The sequence below is a fragment of the Rhinoraja longicauda genome, chromosome 16 (assembly GCF_053455715.1).
Source record: "Rhinoraja longicauda isolate Sanriku21f chromosome 16, sRhiLon1.1, whole genome shotgun sequence".
Lineage (NCBI taxonomy): Eukaryota > Metazoa > Chordata > Chondrichthyes > Rajiformes > Arhynchobatidae > Rhinoraja > Rhinoraja longicauda.
Genome location: NC_135968.1, coordinates 22,279,192 through 22,292,802, shown reverse-complemented (window position 1 = coordinate 22,292,802; position 13,611 = coordinate 22,279,192). Strand labels below are relative to the sequence as shown.

At 42.7% G+C, this 13,611-nt stretch overlaps 1 protein-coding gene across 4 annotated transcripts in view; it reads right to left on the bottom strand.

Moving 5' to 3' along the window:
• The window catches only part of add3a (adducin 3 (gamma) a), a 138,394-nt gene extending 125,988 nt beyond the window's left edge, over positions 1 to 12,406 (bottom strand). Inside the window, exon 1 of one of the 4 annotated variants that reach the window (XM_078413403.1) lies at positions 12,273 to 12,406. The gene's annotated coding sequence lies outside the window, so the exon portion shown is untranslated. Of the gene's footprint in view, positions 1 to 9,326; positions 9,382 to 10,722; positions 10,973 to 12,272 lie in introns of those variants that run through there. The other 3 variants (XM_078413402.1, XM_078413405.1, XM_078413404.1) reach the window with 3 other exon arrangements.
• Positions 12,407 to 13,611: the final 1,205 nt, after the last annotated feature.

Below are 13,611 nucleotides of genomic sequence, written 5' to 3'. Positions count from 1 at the left end.
TCCGAAGACGGCCGGCTCCGCTGATGGCAAGTCCGATCCGCGGGCTCTCCGAACCAGAGCCCTGGAGGCCGCCAGCTCCAGGAGTTGGGCCGATGGTAGGCCGCAGCAGGAACGGAGACCCGACCCAGAAAACAAAGGTCGGGTCTCCTTTCGGAAGGGACACATATTTACAATTTTACAGCTCCCCCCCTCCCCCCCACATACACACATAGTACACAAACACAAAAACACGACATCACAACTACAATTAAGACAAAAAAACAACAAAAACACAAAGACAAATGGACCGCAGGTAAGCCGCAGCTGCTATGGCAGCGCCGCCATTTTGCCTCGTGTATGCTGATTCATCACCACCAGTGATATGGCAAACAGTGAATTGGTAGATGGCATTGGAGCTATGCTTTGCCACATGGTCATGGGTTTAAAGAGTACAGCAAGGGTCCTCTAGTCTAATTGTACACTACTGCTCTGCTGTTCGTTTGTTGTTAGACAAAGGGAAGCACATTTTAAGTAAATCAGCTTCAATAGTCTAAACTTATAATTAAAGAATGACAGATAAAAAGGGTCCTTTATAGATCAATGTTTATAACCTGGCTTTACACTGTTTGCTGTTCACTTATCCATGTTATTTAAATAGATTGTTGATTCAAAACCCTAGTTCATAGGTTACACATTTTAGAGCAAAATGTGGCAGGAGAGCCCACATTTCCATTAGTGTAGAGGATGTTAATTATTACTTGCATGGATAACAGGCAGAAATAAAAAGGACGACCTGAAGATTTTTGAATTACGGAGAGTATGTAGATCACCTTTCTTAGTTATCCTCAAGAAACTCGCAAATCACAGATTTGAAAATGTCTGCTTTTCATTTTATAAACTAGTCTTCCATAGAGCCGATGTACACTGTATGCATGCAAGAATGTTGCAATTGTCCAAAACATCGGTCAGGATGGACTTGGAAGTATTGCATACAGTTCTGGTCACTACATTACAGGAAGGATGTGGTAGCATTAGAAAGAGTGAAGAGATTCACCAGGATGCCTGGAATGGAGTACACTTGTAAATAGGGATTAGATAGGCTTTGTTTATTCGTACTAGAATATAGGAGGCTGACCATAGAGATTTGGAAAATTGCGAGGGGCATTGATAGGTAGATAGGGCTTTGTCCTGGGTGGGAGTGGGGAGTTTAAAACCAGAGGACATAGATTTAAAAGGCAAGAATGGAGAAATTTACAGTTGATTTGAGGGGAACATTTCTTTTTCCCCAGACAGAGAAAGGTGATTAAAATAGAACACCTTATCAGAGAAAAGGCATTTGGACAGGTACTTGGATAGACAAGGTATATACATGTTATTGTCAGGACAGTTCGTCAGGACAGTTCGTCAGGACAGTTCGTTTGTTTGTTTTTATGCCTTGACTGTTTTTGTAAAGCGTCTTTGAGCATCTGGAAAAGCGCTATAAAAAATAAATGTTTATTATTATTATTATTACATAGAAAATAGGTGCACGGAGGCCATTTGGCCCTTCGAGCCAGCACCGCCATTCATTGTGATCATGGCTGTTCATCTACAATAAGTAACCAGTGCCTGCCTTCTCCCCAAATCCCTTGATTCCACTAGCCCCTAGAGCTCTATCTAACTCTCTTTTAAATTCATCCAGTGAATTGGCCTCCACTGCCTTCTGTGGCAGAGAATTCTACAAATTCATAACTCTCTGGGTGAAAACGTTTCTTCTCACCTCCGTTTTAAATGGCCTCCCCTTTATTCTTAGACTGTGTCCCATAGTTCTGGACTCCCCCAACATTGGAAACATTTAGCTTGCATCTAGCTTGTCTAGTCCTTTTGTGATTTTATATGTCTCTATAAGATCCCCTCTCATCTAAATTCCAGTGAATACAAGCCCAGTCTTTCCAATCTTTCCTCATATGACAGTCCCTCCATCCCAGATATTAACCTTGTGAACCTACACTGCACTGCCTCAATAGCAAGGACGTCCTTCCTCAAATTAGGAGACCAAAACTGCACACAATACTCCAGATGTGGTCTCACCAAGGCCCTATACAACTGCAGAAGGACTTCTTTACTCAAATCCTCTCGTTATGAAGGCCAACATGCCATTAGCTCCTGTACTCAAATCCTCTCGTTATGAAGGCCAACATGCCATTAGCTTTCTTGACTGCCTGCTGTACCTGCACGCTTACTTCCAGTGACTGGTGTACAAGGACACCAAGGTCTTGTTACAGGCAAATGATATTAGGCTACAAATAGGTATCATGGTTGGGCCGAAAGGCTTGGTTTTCTGCTGCACAACCTGACCTATGACTAAGACTATGTCTCAACTTCCACTGCTTCGCCGATGATATCCAGCTCCTCATCTCCACCAAGTCAATCTCCACCACCACACACTCTACACTGACAAATTGCATCACTGAAATAAAATCTTGGCTTCAATCAAATTTCCTCAAACTCAACTGCAACAAATCTGAAATCATCATCATTGGTCCAAAAACGCTCACCAAATCCACCCAAAACTTCATCCTCAATATTGATGGTCTCCCAGTATCCACCTCCCCTCACATCCGGAATCTTGGAATCATCTTTGATCAAACCCTCTCCTTCGACAAACACATCAAACACATCACAAAGACAGCCTTCTTCCACCTCAAAAACATTGCCCGTCTCCGTCCATCCCTCTCCTCCACAGCTGCAGAAACCCTCATCCACGCCTTCATCACCTCCCGTCTGGACTACTGCAACAGCCTCCTCTATGGCGCACCCTCAAAAATCATCAGTAAACTTCAATACATTCAAAACTCCGCTGCCCGTCTACTCACCCACACCCCGATCCGTGACCATATCACCCCCGTCCTTTACAAACTCCACTGGCTCCCCATCCCCCAGAGAATCCAGTACAAAATCCTCCTCATGACCTACAAAGCCCTCCATAACCTGGCCCCATCCTACCTGACTGACCTCCTCCACAGGCACACTCCCACCTGCACCCTCCGCTCTGCTGCTGCCAATCTCCTATCCCCCCCCATCCGGACCAAACTCAGATCCTGGGGGGACAGGGCTTTCTCCATCGCTGCTCCCACCCTATGGAACTCACTACCCCAAACCGTCAGAGACTCCTCCTCACTCACCACATTCAAAACATCACTGAAGTCTCACCTGTTCAGTACTGCCTTCAACCACTGAAGGTCACCTCACCTTCTGTCTCCTTTCTCTGTTCGTTTACTTATTTATCTATTTATTCACTTCCCTATGTTCTTTAAGTCCCTGTAAAGCGTCTTTGAGTATATGAAAAGCGCTATATAAATGTAATGCATTATTATTATTATTATTATAAGAATAACTAAAACAAATTACTTCAAAATTGAGGGCGTGCAGCGTAGGTTTACTAGGTTAATTCTCGGAATGGCGGGACTGTCATATGTTGAAAGACTGGAGCGACTAGGCTTGTATACACTGGAATTTAGAAGGGTGAGAGGAGATCGAAACGTATAAGATTATTAAGGGGCTGGACACGTTAGAGGCAGGAAACATGTTCCCAATGTTGGGTGAGTCCAGAACAAGGGACCACAGTTGAAGAATAAGGGATAGGCCATTTAGAACTGAGATGAGGAAAAACTTTTTCAGTCAGAGAGTTGTGAATCTGTGGAATTCTCTGCCTCAGAAGGCAGTGGAGGCCAATTCTCTGAATGCATTCAAGAGAGAGCTAGATAGAGCTCTTAAGGATAGTGGAGTCAGGGGGTATGGGGAGAAGGCAGGAACGGGGTACTGATTGAGAATGATCAGCCATGATCACATTGAATGGCGGTGCTGGCTTGAAGGGCCGAATGGCCTCCTCCTGCACCTATTGTCTATTGTCTAAAATCCAACTCAGTTCAGTTCAATGCATTTCAAAGGAGACAATGTGATTTGCTTTGGCAAGTTAAATGTCCTCAATCAACTGAACAGATTCTTGGCAATTAAATAAAAACAATTCAAACATTTTCCTTCTGATAAATGTTCAGTATGACAGGAAGCAATGTTAAAAATCAACAAATAGCAAATTTAAGCCAGCTACTTTGTGCACAGTAATCAGTTCTGGAATTGAAGCTCCAGGTGGTTAGTGGAGGCACTGACAATAGATTCTTACATCAGTCCCCCTACGCCATTATCTTGTAATCTCACAAACACCCACAAGATGTCAAAAGCATATTTTATTCAAATCTGATTTCAGTGCTACAAGCCGTTCATCCAAATAAATATATTTTGCTCTTTTCTGCAAGCAATATTCCTTCATAGTGTTGCACCACAGGAAAAGGATGTACTTAATATCTTATCTAAAATTTAGTATCTTCCATTGGAAAGGGGAGACTAAAGATTGATATAGGAACATTACTTACATTCACCTTCCAGCCCAATGGACTAAAAGACTTCAACTAACAAGGCTACAGATGACATTTAGCTCTTTGCTTTAAAGTCACAGTCCTGTTCTTGAATTTTCATTTAAAAATCCTTTGTTCATATTTAAAAAGGAATTACACAAAATTATGATAATCTGCTATCTGATTGTTTGAATATCGCAGCAGTGAGACATCTGTCTGTTGAATCCCACACTCGCATTAGCACACCAGGATCCCACTTCCCATGTTTCTCGAAACTTGCAAGGTTCACTGGAAAATTAAAATGCTGTACGATTTTTAAAAAAGTGATTTTGCAAGTTAAATGTTGTTTGGAATAACATCCAATAGTCCAGAAAAACTGACAATCCACCACTGGTCCCAAATACACCGGATTAATAAGTTTATTGTATACATTTTCAAATCAAAACTATCTATAGAACATCGCATCTCCAGTTGTTTTGGTTTTTTGGGTATAGGAGTTGGGTACATTAGTGTAATTTAGTGTAACCAATTTACATGTAATGCAAACAAGAATTGGAGTATAGATGCAAGATTAAATGACGTTTAATCTTCTTCAGCAGTTCCTCTCGATAACTTGCTTCAATTTTGTTTTTTGTTGAGGTGGCTGATCACTGCAGACAGATCATTCCAATTTTGGAACTGCACACACTTCCAAATATGGGGCTGGAGGTTCCTGACAATGAAGGCGGGTGCAGTAGTTAGACAGGTAGTGCATTCCTACCATATATTGCGAGTTTCTGTGTTCAAGATTTTAACCAAAGATCTCAATCCCATCCACAATGCTTCATTTCCACTTGAGCAGTCGGTGTTCAAGAATTTAACCAAGGATCTCAATCCCATCCACAATGTTTCATTTCCACTTGAGCAGTCGATGTTCAAGATTTTAACCAAGGATCTCAATCCCATCCACAATGCTTCATTTTCACTTGAGCAGTCGTGCCCAGGAATTCCCAAGAATTCAGGAGTGGGAATCTTGAATTTCTTCCAGGTTTTGAGAAATCTTTAACTCTCATCTTCCATCCATCTTACAATAGCTTCTTACAACAGTTAGCAATAGAGTGCCCAATTTGAAAGTTTGATGTTGGCCATGCAAATGATGCAATCTGCCCAATGGAACAGATTGGGTCGTATTAGGGGCCCAGTACTGGGGACTCTGGTCTAGAAAAGACAGCAACGGTTCAGGTCGAAGACAGACACAGAAAGCTGGAGTAACTCGGCAGACCAGGCAGCATCTGTCTGGCGAAAAGGAATAGGTGGTTTCGGGTCGAGATCCTTCTTCATACTCTGTCTTGACCAGAAACGTCACCAATTCCTTTTCGTCAGAGATGGTGCCTGACCTGCTGAGTTACTACAGCTTTCTGTGTCTGTCTTTGCTTTAAACTAGCATCTCAATTTCCTCACCACACACCAAAGGTTCAAGAATCGTTCCATTAAATGTGAAGGATTGTGCAGAGATGACATTGGTGGCATCTTTCCAATGCCTTAAGTTAGCTGCTGTTGATAATGTAGGTCTCTTTGGGCAGCACAGTAGAATTATTGCCTTACAGCACCAGAGACCCAGGTTCGCTTCTGACAATGGGTACTGTCTATACGGAATTTGTATGTTCTCCCTGTGACTGCAAGGGTTTTCTCCGGGTTCTCTGGTTTTCCCCCACACTCCAAAGACTTTGGTAAAAACCTTAAATTGACACTAGTGTGTAGGATAGTGTTGGTGTACGGGGTGATCGTTGGTCGGCACGAACTTGGTGGGCCAAAGGGCCTGTTTCCATGCTGTATCACTTAAGTCTAAAGTGTACAGAAGAGGCTTTCGATAGGATTAGAGATCGTGTTTTTCAAAATACCAATTTCTTTCATCAAAGGCTCTGCTGATATTGAAGGCAATGGTCATTTTTATCATCAACATTACGTTTGGGAGCCACCTCTTAACCAGATATGAGAAGTGATCTGTTTCCTTGCACATTTATTGTTAAAGGTTGGTGTTGTACGACAGGGGCAGGTTGGTAAAGGACCTTTAACTCACAAACATGGAGTGGAAGACCCATCTTCAATTGTATGCAACTGCAAGTGTCATCTGTATGTGTCATCTGCAACACGATTACCAAGATTGGGGTGAATCTGGGTTTGAACGTGGTAGAGATTGGTTAATTTCCCATTATCTCTGAAATTGGCTCAACATGTGAAGGAAGTTTGTTGGAGCAAAATTTAGTTTTGACAAGAAAGATGAAACACTAGAGAACATAATTTGCCATGTCACAAGGCTCAAAAGACTTGCAACTTGAGGCACTCGGTACATAGTCCTTACACTTTATGCAGATAAGACTTTAACTAAATAAAAAATTAAATATACCACTGTTCTAAACAAATATCCTTTATTTCAGAAAAGATCCCACCCTCCCACTACATATTTACACAATGTCTGCACTTTCACAAAGCCATTCTTATGGGAAAATATCAAATTGCCAGGTGTGTTACCAAACAAGAACAGAATAAACTGCTGAAACGCAGTATTATTTCAGCTGGAAAGAAAGCAAACTTTCAAATAACATCTTTCACATCCTTGTCAATCTCAGTTCAAGACAAAAGCCTTATCCTGGAGGTGAATAGGGGCAGAATATTATTTGTAGCAAAATACATGCCATTACATCACGTTTTGGAAAAAAGAGGCATGTTGTAGCCAGTAAAACAATCCACAAAACTCTTAAATTCAATATTAATACCAAGGTTAAAACTGATGCAGTCCAATCACAAATTAAAGTGATTTGAATTCAGGGAAAAATACAGGAAAAGGGCGCCTGTTTCATTGGCATTTCATTCACCATCCTAAACATTCAATCTTGGTACCATCGACACATACCATCTATGAAATACATTATACCCAAACTATTCCAGCAACACCTCCCAAGCCTGCAATTAATATAAACAAGGATAAGGACAATAGATGCACAACGTGGATTAGAAAAAGCATATGGAAGAGAACTGAAAACAGCAAAAAATGCAGACAGGAGCAATAGGTTTTTTTTTTTTTTTTTAAAAGGGTGACAAAATATTAGTGGATGATAAGGTCAAGGAAAACCTGAAAGCATGATATATTTAAGTACAAGAAGGTAATCCAGGAAAAAGCAGGGCCAATCCATGTATAGAGCAAGAAGACACGGGGAAGTCTTGAGCTTCTCATTTGTACTCTCCAAAAGGGGCTGCAGTTGGAGAGTGAAAGTGGTATTTGATGAATGAAGAATAATCCCAACCCAAATGTTATCTACATTCTCCACAGATGCTGCCTCTCCTGCCGAGTTACTCCAGCACTTTTTTTTTGTAAACCAGCATCTGCAGCTCCTTATTTCTCAGTACTAGATATCTTAGCAGGCTCAAAGGTGGATACATCTTAAGGGCCTGAGGAATTATATCAAGGCTGCCAAAAGAGAAGATTGCGTGGGGTCAGACAAATATTGTAATCTTTGCCAGCCTCAGGCAAGTTACATGACTGGAAATGAGTAAATGTGGTAAGTTCATTCAAAAAGGCATTTGACAAGGTTCTGCATGGGAGGCTGCTCTGGAAGGTTAGATTGCATTGGATCCAAGGAGAGATAGCTAAATGGATAGAAAATTGGCTTAATGGAAGGAAGCAGAGGGTGAAAGTGGAAGGTTATTTTTCAGACTGGAGGTCTGTGACTAGCAGTGTGCCTCAGGATTCTGTGCTGGGCCCAGTGCTGTTTGTCGTAAAGGCGAATGTGCAAGACATGATTAGCAAGTTTGCAGAGGACACTAAAGTCAGTGGGGTATTGCAAATAATGAAGATGGTTGTAAAAAATTGCAGCAGGATCTTAATCGGTTGGCAGGTGGGCTGAGCAATGGTTTATGGAATTTAATACAGAGAAATGTGAGGTGTTGCATTTTGGGAAGTCTTACAAGGGCATGACCTATACGGTGAATGGCAAAGCTCTCCTGAGATGCTGCCTGACCTGCTGAGTTACTCCAGCATTTTGTGAATAAGTGCAGATACAAGGTTCCTTGAAAGTGCCTTCACAGGTAGAGTGGTAAAAAAGGCTTTTTGCACATTGGCCTTCATCAGTCAAGCATTGAGTAAAGATGTTACAGTTGTATAAAACATTGGTGAGGCGATGTTTAGAGTATTGTGTTCAGCTTTGGTCACAATGTTAAAGGAAAGATGTTGTCAAGCTGGAAAGGGTGCAAAGAAGATTGAAGAGGATGTGGCCAGGACTTGGGGGCCTAAACCTTAGGGCGAGGTTGAGCTGGCTATGACTGTATTCCTTGGAGGATGAGGGTTGATCTTAGAGGTGTATGAATGAATTAGATAAATGCGCAGTCTTTTGACCAGAGTAGGGGAATCAAGAACCAGACGGTGATGGTTTAACGTAGAGGTGTGTGTGCGTGCATGGATTTAGTAGCAACCCGAGGGATATCACGTTTATTTTACACAAAGGGTGGTGGGTATATGGAATGAGCTGGTAGTTAAGGGAGATACTGTCATAACGTTTAACACATTTGGACAGGTACATGGACAGGATTGGTTTATGGGCCAAGCTCTATCTACACTAGCAGGTGGGGCTAGTGTAGATAGAGCATGTTGCTTGGTGAGAGCAAGTTGGGCCGAAGGCCCTGTTTCCATGCCATAAGACTCTATAACTAAGGCAGCTGAAATAAGTCCAATAATTACAGGCCTGCAGATGGTACAACATAAGAAAAAAAGAGGCAGATGAATATGCACTCAGAAAGGCAGGAATTAATCAAACTGCCAATTTGAATTGCATAAGATATATATTTTTTTAAATCACTAGCACCAAGAACTTAAAGTTATATGTTGCCATGCACTTGTTCACACGATTTTATAGGATGGAGAACTTGCATTAAGATCTGATAGTTAAATTTGCTCCAACTATTCAAACAGTAAATTACCGAGCATACTGCACCAATCTGACGCTACGCAGCTTATTCAGACAATCCATCGCAGCATTAGGAGATTGGTTCTTCACCCATTCTTTGGGTGACACGTTTTAATTATCGCAATCCATTGGCTGATTAAAATTATTTACAAACCATATGGTTAAACAGTTTCTTTATCATTGTCGATTGGACACGACCATTGTAATCTGGCCTAGACACTGCAAAGCCACAGTTTAAAAAAACAAATTGGCAACCGCCAATGGACTGCGATAATTAAAACGTGTCCAAAGATCCCTGCAGAGAAAGAAAACAACGTGGAGGAACTCAACGATTCAGACAAAATCTGTGGAGCGAATGGACAGGCGACATTTCGGGTGAGACCGTTCTTCAGACACCTGGCGAACCTCCTCCAGATGGATAAATTATCCCATTTATCAATTAATTCTAGGGGGAAAATCTGCCCAAAATCATGAATTATACTCCTCATTTAGTCCAGTTACCCTCGTCCAAAACAAAAGGAGCGAGTGTATTTGAAACAAATTGGAAAGTGTTACTACCTATTAAATTTAATTTGTTGCGCTGATCCTTCTCATAGCATTTTCACTTCAAAAGAAGATTGTTATTTCAAGTCCCTGACGGTTGTGTAAGCGAGTTAACGTATTCGATACAGTGTTAAAACTCACCCACTTTAAACCACAGTAACAGAGGATCTACAATCCTACGCAAAAACTCGAAATCCAGAACTGGGACACACCGGCGCTATCACAATCACAGACTCTTGGTTTAAAACTGGTTTGAACTCGTTGTTGTAACAAAACTGTTTGTGTGCAAACAGTATACACAGATTTCTGCAGCTGTGGGCGAAACAGCCACGCTGGGGTCACATCGCTCACACAATCCCCTCATCAAGTTGCACAATTGAAAGGCTATTAATACAACCTTTTGCACACTAACGAATGGAGGGGGGGGGGGGCAAGATAGGGGGAAGGGGCAAGATAGGGGGAAGGGGCAAGATAGGGGGAAGGGGCAAGATAGGGGGAAGGGGCAAGATAGGGGGAAGGGGCAAGATAGGGGGAAGGGGCAAGATAGGGGGAAGGGGCAAGATAGGGGGAAGGGGCAAGATAGGGGGAAGGGGCAAGATAGGGGGAAGGGGCAAGAAAGGGGCAAGAAAGGGTGAAGGGGCAAGAAAGGGGGAAGGGGCAAGAAAGGGGGAAGGGGCAAGAAAGGGGGAAGGGGCAAGAAAGGGGGAAGGGGCAAGAAAGGGGGAAGGGGCAAGAAAGGGGGAAGGGGCAAGAAAGAGGGATGCATCCAATTGTTCCTTCAACACAGAGCGTAGGATGGAATGAGGAAAACACCTTTTTTTTTTTAAAAGGCATTTTAGAGCGCGTGTTTAAAAGCGTGCACTGACCGTAAACACTGTGACCACTCTCGAAACATCCAAAGTTTGGAGGAGAAACAATAGCAATTCCTCCTTCACGGCCCTTCACCCCGCATCGTTCGGCCAGCCGGCGTTACACGCCCTTCTTGCTGCAGATAAAACGGCTGCTTCTCTTCACCTACCCTCTCTCTCCCTCCCTCTCTCTCCTCCTGAATCGGGCTCCGGCGGGTTTTTGTTGTAGGCGGCTGAGGAGGAGGAGGCGGGAGGATCCGCCGCCAAGCGCAGGCGCAGCAGCCGCTGCCGCCGCCAAGCGCAGGCGCAGCAGCCGCTGCCGCCAAGCCCGCGCGTGCGCAGTGCGGCGATGGGCGCTCCGCCCTCCCGCGCGGCCGCGGCCACCAAGGCGGCGCAGCGCTCGAGCTCAGTTTGAACAGTGCAGACGGTTAGAGCTAGCGGACCCCGACCCCTCTCCTCCCTCCATCCATCTCTCTCCCCCTCCCTCCCGGTCACCGGACACAAACAGTCGGAATAGCGCCTCATCGTGAATCACAAGGGATAATGTCAGTGAAGTCTAGGTAAGCGGTAGGCCTTGTTAGTCTATTTAAAAAGGCGGCGATGTCTCATCGTACGCTACATGCTGGACTACTGAAGGAGGGTCTCATCGCCTTTTCTCCAGAGATGCTGCCTGACCCGCGCCAGTTATTCTAGCATTTTGTGTCTTATCTTCGGTGTAAAGCAGCATCTGTAGTTCCTTCCTACACACTACATAATTTAGTTTAGAGATACAGCAATAGAAACAGGCCCTTCAGCCCACCACCGATCACGCCATTGCATTGATCACGCTTGTTCTACACTATCTCAATTTCCCATCCACTCCCTACATATTAGGGGCATTTTTTTTCTTCAAGAAATAGAGGATAATTAACCAACAAACTCGCATGTCTTTGGTGGGATGTGGGAGGCAACCCACGCAGTCACAGGGAGAAGGTGAAAACTCCCCACGGACAGCACAGCACCCGGGGTCAGGATCGAACCCGGGTCTCTCTGGCGCTGAGAGGCAACAGCTGCACCATTGTGCCGCAATGCAAAAAAAAAAGCAATTTTAAAATATAAAGTACATGTAGTCTTTTGCATTACACCCTCCACACGCACGTACATCTTTACAAAATGCAATTTACTTTCTTCCCGCATTATCGTGTTTGCCCTGCAATAAGTGAAGGGACATTGTACGAGGTTGTTTAAAACCAGCCACCGGGGATGGTTCATTCAGAAAGCCTTGCGGTGATTTTTTTTTTAAAAGGGCGGGGTAGCTGTCGATGGGTGGAAGAAAAATAAACTTTAAATCGGTTCAGCTTCATTCAAAAGTCTCCGAGCAGGAATACGTCTTGGCGTTTGTAAGTGAAGTCCTGCAGGTCGTGTCGTTCATCGCCAGAGCGAGCGAGGCAGAGAGTTAACTGACCAGCAATAGTTAACAACACCACCCGTAAATCTTTAAACACTGGCCAAATGTTTCCATTAACTACAGTAATGCAGGGAAAAGGAACCAGATCAAAGCTCGTCAAAAGTTAATGCTTAGTCCCTACCTTATTCCCGTCTGAGAGGCTGTAACAGAGCAGGTCTGGATCCTGTCTGCTTTTTTTAAATGGTGTGATCTGTTTTGCCTTAACTATACGTGCGAGAGATGATAAAGCCTTCCAGCACTGACCAGCTTCAATTGGTGCAGAGATTTTACTACTCTGTAACGACACTCATCATGTGGTCAACAGCTGGAAGACTGCAGTATTACAAGACGTGAAATGAACTAAGAAATATGCATAAGCATTCACGGTGTAAAAAAAATAATTGTTTTTTTAAATAAAATTGTGTGCCACGCTATTTGTTTTTAGAGGAGGGATACACAATAGACTACGACATTTTTTAGCTCTTGTCCCAAAATCCCATCAAAATTGAGAATGTAATTGAAATAACATTTTAAGTAGTTACAGCAAAGCCCTTTCAAAACTGCTACAACTTTCTCGGTGTTGTCAGCAACGCAAATGCCAAAAAAACGTTGACCCCTGATGTGGACTGGGTGGGGACTGCACAATGGGGGAATTTGATGAACTCCGCAATGAATTGGGGAGGGGGGGGAGGGGTGATTTGTACCACTGCAGCTGCAAAACACAGAAGCGAATCAAAAACTTCAAGCCATGCATTGAATTCCAGGAAAGAAAGTCATACCTAATTAAATAAAGTCTTTTTTTTTGGAGATAATAAAAAACACAACCTGCACAATGAATTTAAATATTTTGCCTACTTTGGAGTAAAAAATTAAATATGTGTTGTCAATTTTAATTTGGGAATTAACTATTTTGGTGTAAAATGTGTTTATGCAAATATATCAATTATTGATTTTAAATGGTAGCATTTTTGTTTAACATAATTCTGAACAATGCCTCTGCAAAAGAAGATTCATTGCTCTGTAACATATGGACTATTTTTTCAGGAAATCAGTTATTTCCTGTTCAATGTATTGCACAACAAAGTATGCTTAACAGTTCCAGTCTCTGGGGTGTCTATAAACTCGACTGTTTTTACACTATGCTTCTTGCTTACTTCAAAGCATACCCAGTTATCCAGACCGCAACTCCCTGTGAAAAACAACTTTGTCACCAATATAAGGAAGCAATTCTAACATTTGTATATGTCCCAATGAAACACAGACAGGTAACCTATGTGCAAAGAATGAAACTGGCATTACCCAAAAAAAATATTTTGGTAATTGATGAAAGTTTATTAAAATTGTTCTTGAAATAAGGGAGAGGAGATGGTCCTTTCTCTGATTTAAAGTAGATCAAAGATTCCCAATCTTTTCCAGATCTAGCAACCCTGCTCAGACTCCCATCAGGTTTAATCTTTTAATTTCTAATATTCAACATTGTA